Genomic DNA, 11,289 nt, shown 5'->3' on the forward strand with positions numbered 1-11,289 from the left:
TGCACCCTCTCAAAGTCCAGGACTCCTCGGGGAATCTCCGCCTGCCAGCTTAGGCCAGGCCTAAGCTGGCAGGTGGACATCCCTCTCGCATTCTGGGCCTCTCGCAGTACAGGACCCCTCACTCCTTACCACCCACCTGCAGCAGAGGCAGAAGAGGCTCCCACCACCACCGCTGCGCTTGCCAGCTGTGAGCCCAGATTCTGGCTGTGGTGTTCCTCTTGTGGAAGCGCACTGACCACCAGGGGGGAGCTCCTGCATTGAGCGTCTGCCCCCTGGTGGTCAGTACACATCATAGCGACTGGTCGTTCCACCGTTCGGTTGATTTGCATATTTGGGTTTTATCATATACTAGAGGCCCGGTGCACGAAATTCGTGCACTGGGGATGGGTGGGGGGTCCCCTTAGCCCAGCATGTGCCCTCTTGCAGTCCGGGACCCCTCCCTTGTTACTGCCCACCTGCTTGCTGCTTCCTACCGCTTGGCTTGCTGCTCCTTAGTTCTGCCATGAAGGCCTTGGGTCTGCTGGGTGCCGGGCCTGCGGGTTTGTGTCTCTGATACCCACAGCAGCCCCAGCACCAAGGTGGCGGGCCTTGGGGCTGCTGGGTACAGGCCCCCCATTGCATGTTTGTGTCTTCTATCAGGCCCCCAGCATCCCCAGCAGCCCCAGCACCACCTAAATAACTTAAGGGAAACTTTATTTAGTCTTCTTTTAAAAGCAATCTAGTTTAAAAATGAGTTGCAGTTAAGACAGAACAAAGAACATGGTACCTAAGAGTGAGATAGACTGACAGAGGAGAGGCTGGGCACTGGTCAGGGGCTTACATGCCAACTGTTCTCCACCTGGGAAATGATGTAAAATCGGTTTCTTTAGTTTTCTGCTTAATGGTCTTCTCCAGCACTGAGGTCAGAGGAGCCGCCTTCCAGCCCGTAGGCTGCTTCTCAGAGTCATTTTCGCCATAGGCCTCTGCCTAGGACAGGACCTCTGCACCCCCAGGGTGCATAAACACACAGGGCTTCCATCAGGCTCTGCTGATCCCGGGACGGGAGGCCTCTCGGCTCTGCTGATCCCGGGGGCGGGAGGCCTCTCGGCTCCACTGATCCCGGGGCCCGGAGGCCTCTCGGCTCCGCTGATCCCGGGGCCGGGAGGCCTCTCGGCTTCGCTGATCCAGGCGGCCGGGAGGCCTCTCGGCTCCGCTGATCCCGGGGCCGGGAGGCCTCTCTGCTCCGATCCCGGGCCGGGAGGCCTCTCGGCTCCACTGATCCCGGGGCCGGGAGGCCTCTCGGCTCCACTTATCCCGGGTCCGGGAGGCCTCTGGGCTCCGCTGATCCCGGGGCCGGGAGGCCTCTCGTCTCTGCTGATCCAGGCGGCCGGGAGGCCTCTCGGCTCCATTGATTCCGGGGCCAGGAGGCCTCTCGGCTCGGCTGATCCCGGCCTGGCTGCCGGCCGCCATCTTGGCTGACGGCCGCCATCTTGGCTGACAGTTAATTTGCATATACTCACTGATTAGCCAATGAAAAGGGTAGCGGTCGTACGCCAATTACCATGTTTCTCTTTTATTAGTGTAGATGATATTTTTTACTTTTTTATTTCAGAGAGGAAGGGAGAGGGAGAGAGAGAGATAGAAACAACAGTGATGAGAATCATTGATCGGCTGCCTCTTGCACGCCCCCTACTGGGGATCAAGACCGCAACCCGGGCATGTGCCCTTGACCAAAATCAAACCCGGGACCCTTCAGTCTGCAAGCCAACATTCAATCCACTGAGCCAAACCAACTAGCGCCAGAACATCATTCTTGATCAATACTTTCTTCACTTCACACACCCAAAATCTGACTTCCATGTTGCCTCATCCTGCACTCAGCATTCTGTCACTGGCTCCCATCCCCCAACCACAGAAGCCCACCTTGCTCTGCCCCACCTGCTGGTGAAGGACCAAATTGTGCAGAAAAGGAGAGCAAAAGGAAGAAGAACCTTGCTTAGAGTTTTTTTAATTTTATCAACAGAAGTTTCATATATTTTGCTGTATTAGTTCCCTAACAAAGTACTGCCATACAAAGTACCACAGGCTGGGTGGCTTCAACAACATTTTCTCACAATTATAGAGACTAGAAGTCTAAGGTCAAGGTGTCCACAGGATTGGTTTCCATCTGAGGTCTCTTTCCTTGGCTTGTAGATGGCTGTCTTCTCCCTTTTTCTTCATGTGGTCTCTCTGTGTGTATCTGCATCCTAATCTCTCTCTCTTTTTTTTATTTACCCAATTTTATTTTATTTTTTAAAATCTTTATTATTGAAAATATTACTTATGTCCCCTTCTCCCCCCCACTCCCCGCTCCCGCCCCGCCCCGCATTGACCTCTTCTAGCCCACCCCCTGCCTCTCACCCCAGGCCTTTACCACCCTGTTGTGTGTCCATGGGTTATGCATATATGTGTATAAGTTCTTTGGTTGATCTCTTCCCACCCACCCAGCCTCCCCTGCCTTCCCTCTGAGATTCCAAAGTCTGTTGCATGCTTCTAGGTCTCTGGATCTATTTTGTTCCTCAGTTATTTTGTTCATTAGATTCCACATATGTGTGAGATCACGTGCTGGGGTTAAAACACATTTTGGGAACAAATGGGAAAATTTGGACTGCATTTTAGGTATTTCATTAATGTTAAATTTTGTGGATGTGATAAAGAGAAGGTGTTGTGTAGAAATTGTCCTTATTCTCAAGGTAATGCATGATGAGGTCTTTAGGGCGAAGAGTCAAGTTGTCTGCAGTTTAGTTTCAAATAGTTTATTTTGTGTTTGTGTGGATATATGCATGTGTTTGTGTAGATAGATAGATAGATAGATAGATAGATAGATAGACAGACAGAAAAAAAATAGATAATCTTGAAAGTGTTAGAGGAAAAAAAGAGATGTAGAGAGAAAGTGCATGTTAACACCTGTTAATATAGGTGAAGAATCTATGGATTTAATTGCTTTTTCTTACAACTGTACTACCAGTTTGAAATATTTGAGAATAAAAATTGGGGGAAGAAAAATAAATGGTGCCTCGATTCCTTACCTTGCTGGCATTTGAAGAACACCAAGATTTGAAATAGATCATCCTTGAAAACGCAGTCCTGTCTGAAGCCTGGGTCAGGTTAACTGTCCTCACTGCAAACCCTCATTGAATGGCCAGCCTTTACCAAGTGCTGACCTTCTGGTGCCTTCCCGAAGCCGGGGGCATGAGGACAAATGTTTGAAGCTGGCTTTGATAGACAAGAGAATATGCCCGCATTGCCAGGAGAGACCTTGAAGGGTGAGTCAGGAAAAGACTGGGAAGGAGATGAGGGGGCAGACAGATGGGATGTTTGCAGTCTAGAGACATCTCAGGGAATGTGTGGGAAATGTGGAGGAGGGGAGTGTGGGAAAGGGTGAAGGAGCAGGGGCTTATCTCAAAACTCTTTAATACAAAACCGACAGAGGAAGGCTTACTTGGTCTTGTTTATTTACCTAACACAGGTTCCCGCATTTCCTCATCCTGCCAGTCAACACAACCTTCCTTCCTTTCAGCCAAGCCTGCTTTTCCTTGCAAACCACTGATCTTCTTCAAGTGAATCTGCCCAAGGTAGGAACAAAGAATTTTGGAGCCGGGCTATGTGTGGAGACAGACTGTAGAAGGCAAGGGTACAAACAAGACCAGTTTGGAAATTTTTACAGACACCCTAGTGACCCATAATGTTGGCCTAGACCAGGGAGTTACAGAGGAGATGGTGAAAAGCAGTCAAATTCTAGATGCCTTTGAAGGAAGAAGTCAGCGTGTTACATTGCTGCCATGCCTACAACATCACTGGCCTCTCAGATTCCACTTCGGCATTCCCTGTCTCTGTTGTTTATGTTCTTTTTAATTGGGGGGGCTCTGTTTCTTCGAGCCACAAGGCAAATTGGACTATGCACAGATGAAGGCAAATCCATCCCTGATGCTTGAAACACTATGCAAATGCATGCCCTCCTGATAAAGATTGGTCAGCGACATCAAAGGAAGTTGGGTCCAGCTCAGTATTCTACTAGTACCTATTCTGGGAAGGCGTACTTCACACAGTGTGATGTCTGCCTACTATGAATTCAAGGGCAGTCTCCTCTCTAGTAATAGTACCCTCCCTGACACTGAGTAGACTATTTTACAAATGTTTCACAGCATTTGGAGAGGTCTTTCCTGACCCCTAGAGTAGGTTATATCCCTTATTCTATGTTCCTATGGTATCTTGTTCTTCCCCAAGTATAATTCTCACTATATTTTATTATAGATACTTCTTTAATTATCTTTCTTGCTAGATTGAAAAGCTTTATGAGGAAAAGACAATGTTATACCCCTGGTACCTAACACAGTGCCCAGTTCATAGAAGGCATTCAGTACATCCCTACAGTTGAACAAATATATGATCAGGAACTCTTTTAATTTTCAAAACTATTCTTCCAAGGTGGGTATTACTGTTTCCACTCATTGATGAGGGGGAGGAGCCATTGAGAGATTGTGGTCACAAAGTTAGTGGAAGAACTAACTGGGAATGATACCCAGGCCTCAGATTTTTTCCACTATGTTCCACCTGGAACCTAGAAGAAACATCCATCCATTCATTCAGTCAACAGACACATTACTTCTTCCCCACATGTCAGGCTCTGCTGTGCTCACGAGGGATGTACAAGAATGAGTAAGATTTGTCTTCAGAAGCTGGAAACCAAACACAGGAAAATAGACATGCAAATACATAATTGCATTATAGTGTGGCAAGTACCATGGGAGCTCCTAGGAGGAGTGTCTAACTCTGCCTGGGTAGGGGAAGGCTTAAACAGGTCCATTTGATCTGGGTTTTTGGGGGGGGGGGTATTTTGCTAGGAACAGAACAGGGAAGATTATTAAAGGAGAAGATTGATGATCGGTGCCTCCAAAGCTGGGCAACCTGGTTTCCTACTCTGTTGCTGACTATGAATCACTCATCTTCCAAGCCCTGGTTTCAGAAAATGGAGGACCTAAAAAGCAGCCAAAGCAACAAGAGACCCACAGTGTAGAGTCAGGTTGTGTTATAAACATTCCCAGAGCTCACCTACCTGGGCCACCATACACAGACTGAAATATCATGTATATGAATGCTGTTCAATGGATTCAGGTAATGCCCAATCTTCACTATTGCACACAGTGGCCCAAATACCTCATTTGAGTCAACACATAATATCTATTTTTACTACAAATGAAAGAACACTGCAGGTCATCTGATGTGGAAGAGAATGAGGTACAGCTTGCTGTGAGTAAGAGAGCATTGGAGCAAGGGAAGAACATTGGTTTACTGGAAACTGAGAGAAATTGTCTCTTAAAAATATTACAAACCAGCCAAAGCCATCAACGGTCCTTCTCTCTTAGAGACGTGGTGCTGAAGGGCGGCCTGTGGGCACTCTCATACCATATTAGGAATTGGGGGCGGGGGCTATTACCATCAGCAGTTGAAGTGACAGGAAATTTTTAAGTAGGAAGTACGGTGATCGTATTTACATTTTAGAAAGATAATGGATAGCAGGACATATTAGGGGAACAGAGGACAGAGACAGGGAGATTGTTTAGAAGATTCATGAAAAAATGCCAGTGAAAGAGGATGAGGCATCTACCCAGATAATAAGAATAAAGAGGAGGAAATGGATTCAGAAACTTCAGGAGATGGAGTCATCAAAATCTGGATGAGTAATTGCATGCAGGGGGTGAGAAAGTAGGAAGAGGAAAGGATGGTTCCTGAGTTTCTGACTTGGGAAAGTGGTTGGATGATGGCTGTGCTACCAGAAAGGAGAACAGGCCCAGAGCGGTCTTGGGCCGGTTGTGACTTCATGCAGGAGAGATTTCACAATATGAGTCCAGGTGATTTTGAAAGTACATTTATTAAAGCTGAGGGGAGTGCAACAAGGAAGGGCTTCGGATGGAAGAAGCAACAGGAGAGAGCCTAGGCCAGTGATGGCGAACCTTTTAAGCTCGGCGTGTCAGCATTTTGAAAAACCCGAACTTAACTCTGGTGCCGTGTCACATATAGAAATTTTTTGATATTTGCAACCATAGTAAAACAAAGACTTATATTTTTGATATTTATTTTATATATTTAAATGCCATTTAACAAAAAAAAATCAACCCAAAAAATGAGTTCGCGTGTCACCTTTGACACGTGTGTCATAGGTTCGCCATCACTGGCCTAGGCAGGCTGCTCTGGTTCACTGGAAAGTCAGAGAAAGAGGGCTTTGGAGACAGGTTCCAGGGGTTAGCCTGGAACGAGCCACCACTGCCCATTGCTCCACTGGTTGCCATTCTCATGGGGTCTTTAGAGTGTAGGATATGCATGCCTGTCAGGAAAGAAGAGGGGGAAGGAAGGGGACAGGTGTGCTCCCTGGAGGGAGAGCACGAGCTGGATCCTTGGCCTTGAGGGTTTCAAAGGCTGGGAGTTTAGGGGAGGTTTCATGGGAGGATCTCAATAGACTATTCCTCAGCTTTTCTGGGTGTGCCCTTTCAAGGTCATGGTCTCCACTGATTGGTCAGCACCAGGGCAGGGGGTCATTAGTCATTGCAACTGGTCCTGGTGACCCCCACCCGGTTTTGCTGCTTTTCTGGGCCTGGGGCTGAAATACAACTGAGGTCTAGATATTATCTATAGAGAGAAAAGGTCAAGGGGGCAGGCTCTAAACCACAGGACCAGTGATATGAAAGGTCAGGGGGACTAAACCGCTTGACCAGTGATGTGCTGGGGGAGAAAGGCCACCCTGAGGCAAGGTCTGGCACCAGTGTTGCCCGTTGTTAGGCGCCTGGGGCTTTCCACCCTGACCTTCTGCATCTGGCTGTAAATTGCTCAGCCAGTTCTTTCAGCTCTGTCTTAGTTTCCCCATTCCACTTGCCAAGGAATTTTCCTAGCTTCCTACTCTCCTGCCTCAGTTGGAAAGTGGAGAGAGAGACTGAAAAGAGAGTTCAGCTTGGTGACGATTGCAGTGACCAGGAACCATAGGCATCGGTGTCCAGTAGGTGGCTGGATGTGTGACCTTTATTTAATTCAGGAGAAAATTCCAGGCCGGAGATTGTAATTTGAGAGTCATCAGAGTTTAAATGGTATGTAGAATGGATGAGGTAAAAGGGGATCATATAGAGAGAAGAGAAGGCCGCAAATCCAAACTTAGGGAACACCAACTAATTTAAACTTGGAGTGCGGGAAACGAGTTAAGTCGGCTCGCGTACTCCGCGGGAGCCGTCTTTAACTCGGTTCATATAGATTTGCGGTGGAGTGCGGGAAACGTGTAAACTCGGGCCGATTGTAACTGCGTATTACCAAATATTTGTTTGTAATCCACCCTTTTGGTGGATGGAACAAAACCATATTTTGGCGGGAAATTCACCCGCACTCCAAGTGTTAAGGGGCAGTTGGAAGCAGTTGCCTATGAAGAAGACTGAGAAGCAAAGCCACACAAACTCTAAACACCACTGGGAGCCTTAGATGTTCTAGCTCATTTGGAATTGCATTTGGCTGCACATGACAGAAACCTGAGCGCAGTGGCTAATCAGCCTGTTACCCAGAGGGCAGTCCAGGCAGGGCTTCATGGAGCCATCAAGACTCAGCTCCTTCAGTTCCTTTTTTCCTTGTGCTTGGAGATGGCTACTCCACATCCATTTCCATTCCAGTCACGGAGAAGGGGAAGGGCAAAGGGCAAAGGGCATTTGCCAAGTATTTCCTTTTTTATCAGAAAAAAACAATAGTTTTCTGAGAAGCCCTGTCCATTAGACCAGCAATTTTCAACCTTTTTCATCTCATGGCACACATAAACTAACTACTAAAATTCTGCAGCACACCAAAAAATATATTTTTTGCAGATCTGACCAAAAGAAAAATTGGTATAATTTTGATTCATTCACAGCAGGTAGCCAATGTCGTGTTGGCTGATGTCATTTCTTTATTTGACAATCTAAGGCAGTGGTCGGCAAACTGCGGCTCGCGAGCCACATGCGGCTCTTTGGCCCCTTGAGTGTGGCTCTTCCTAAGCCTTAGGAGTACCCTAATTAAGTTAATAACAATGTACCTACCTATATAGTTTAAGTTTAAAACATTTGGCTCTCAAAAGAAATTTCAATCGTTGTACTGTTGATATTTGGCTCTGTTGACTAATGAGTTTGACAACCACTGATCTAAGAGAAAAGAGGTCAGTGCCCTTGACTAAGTAGTCAGGTATTGCATGTTTTGTTTTGTGTGTTTTTTTAATATATTTTTATTGATTTCAGAAAGGAAGGGAGAGGGAGAGAGATAGAAACATCAATGATGAGAGAGAATCATTGATTGGCTGCCTCCTGCACACTCCTACTGGGGATCAATCTCCTAACCCGGGCATGTGTCCTGACCAGGAATCAAACCTGGGACCCGTCAGTCCCCAGGCCGATGCTCTATCCACTGAGCCAAGCTGGCCAGGGCAGTATTGCATGTTTTAAAAATTCTTCACACCAGTTGCAAATTGCTGCATTAGACTAAAAACTACAACTCATCAGCCAGGATTAAGGATATGAATATTTCACTACATGGGTACCTGGGGGAGACGAGGTGTTTTTTTAAAAAAAACTTTCTGTTTTGAAATAATTAAAAAATGGCAGAAAACTTGCAAAAATAACAGGAAGAAGTCCTGTATACCCTTTCCCCCAAATTTTAAAATTTCCAAATATTAACATTTGCCGCATTTACTTTATCATCCTCTGTCAGGCACATTTACTCCTACATACTTCAGTGTCGCTTCCTAAAAATAAGGATCTTCTCTTATGTAACCTAGTACAATGATCAAAATCAGAACATTAACATTAATACAATGCTATTGTTTAATCTACAGCTTTGCCAGCTGTCTCACTAATGTCTTTTGTTGTAAGGAAGAAAAAATTCTTTCTGGTCCAGTAACCAATCCAGGATCCCATTTTGCTGTCATGTTGCGTTAGTCTACTTTAATCTAGAAAGTTGTTCAGTGTGTCTTGATCTTCCATGTCATTGACATTTTTGAAGATCACGTTGTAGAGCAGCCCTTACTTGGATTTATCTGATGTTCCCTCATACTTTGGGTGACACATTTTCAGCGGGAACACTACAGAAATGAAGTGGTGTCCTCAGTGCCTCACATTAGGAGGCACCTAATTTCGATGTGTCCTGTTACTAGCGATATTAACTTTGATCACTTGGTGAAAGTGGCAGTATTAGGCAGGTTTCCCTACTACAAAGTTACTATTTTACACTTTGAAACCAAAGTAAGAATCTGCAGGAGATGCTCTGAGGTGATTTAAACATCATGTTTTTTCATCAAAATTCCACCTGGTAGTTTTAGCATCCATCGATAATTCTTGCCTAAAATAATAACATGGTGATTGCAAAATGGTGATTTTTTCTAGTTTTGTCATTCATTCTATAACTTATTAGTTTGTCTTCCATCATAGAGAACAGGGGTGGGGAATGTCCGGCCTGGGGGCCATATAATTTGGTCTGGCCCTGCCAAGGCAACCGCAGGTGGGACTCGAAATTCAATAAATCTAGGAGCTTTTTTCATAGCAACATAATTTTTAAGTTGGTAATTTTGTATGGCCCACAAATGATGTTATAAATATTCAAATCGCCCTTGGCAGAAAAAGGTTCCCCACCCTTGATATAGAAGAACTTTTCTTCCTCTTCAATTTACTTACTTGTTTGCTCTTTTCAGTGTGGATTCATAGTTTCCTCTTCTATTCCATGTGTTACGGTCCACTACTATCATAATCTACTTGGGTGTTCAAATTGTCGCAGATTGGCCATTAGAAGCCCCTTTAAGCAGGCTTCTGTGTCCTTTTGACATATTCGCATCATTCTCTGAGTACTTTTCTTATTCAAGATCATTTTTAATAGGGCACATAATCATCTTGATAAAATCAGTCTTCTGTTAATAAGGAACAACAATGTGGGCAAGCAGTAGTGTCCTCAGTTAGTGGCTTGAATCAGGGCTGACAGCCTTGCTTTGTCCTGACAAAACAACTTTGTGCCCACATTCCAAAAAAGCCAGGAGGCCACGTAATTCCATCCTTGCCTCTCCTCCTGCTAATCCTTTATCACCATCTAAAATGAGTGCTCCTAGGGCCCTCTGTTGCACAACTCCAGGGGGTGCCATTCATATTGCAGACTGGGAATGATGTACTAGAGCAGAGGCTGGCATGCTCTTTCTACGAAGGACCAGATAGTAAATATTTTCAGCTGTGTGGGCATTTGGTCTTTGTCGCATCTACTTAACTCCGTCACGGTAGTGTGAAAGTAACCATAGACCCTAAGTAAATGAATTGGCATGCTTTGGTCCAATAAAACTTTATTTATGGATACTGACATTGAATTTCACATCATTTTCATGTCTTGTGAAATACTATTCTTACTCTCAATGTTAAAAAAGAAACACATTTGCAAATGTAAAAACTATTCTTAGCTTGTGAACTTCACAAAAAAAGGCAGCTGGCTGGATATGTCCACAGTTTCCCACTCCCTGCCCTGCTCAGCCTGTGTTGTCATGGTGGCCCTACTTCTAGCCAGGTCTTTCTCCCTTACCCTACCAGTGGTTGGCAAACTGCGGCTCGGCAAACTGCGACTCGCGAGCCACATGCGGCTCTTTGGCCCCTTCAGTGTGGCTTTTCCACAAAATACCGGCTCTTCCACAAAATACCGACTTCTGCGCATGGGCCACGAAGTTTCAATCGCACTGTACGTGCGCGCCTGCACGTGGTATTTTGTGGAAGAGCCACACTGAAGGGGCCAAAGAGCAGCATGTGGCTCGCGAGCCGCGGTTTGCCGACCACGGCCCTAGTCTCTCATCTGCCATCCTGTTCTGGGCTTTCTCTCCACCTTCTACCCTCTTCTTTCCCAGTCTTTCCTCCGTGTCCAGCAGGGACCTCCATTCAATTGTAAATAAACTTCTTTCCACCTTTACTCTCCTAGCTCCTTTCTTAACCTTAACTGCAAAAATGAGTGCATTCCCAAAGGAACTTTCTTCTTTACTGAATTCTAGAAAGGATGCTACTCATTTTCCCATACCCCAACCCATGGGCACAGGAAGTGCTGTTGACATTTCCCATATACCTCAGTCCTACTTCCAAACCTTCATTCTTCCACCCTCTTGCAAAACCCCCTCCTCCTTTGAAGCTCTTACCGTCCACTCTGAACAACAGCTAACACACACTGAGGGATATCCTTACAACCATGAAGAGATAGGTACCATTATTATCCCCATTTCGCAGAGAGGTTAAGGTCACAGAGCTAATAAATGGCAGG

Source organism: Myotis lucifugus, unplaced genomic scaffold (genome assembly GCF_000147115.1).
Source record: "Myotis lucifugus unplaced genomic scaffold, Myoluc2.0 scaffold_108, whole genome shotgun sequence".
In the NCBI taxonomy this organism is placed as follows: domain Eukaryota; kingdom Metazoa; phylum Chordata; class Mammalia; order Chiroptera; family Vespertilionidae; genus Myotis; species Myotis lucifugus.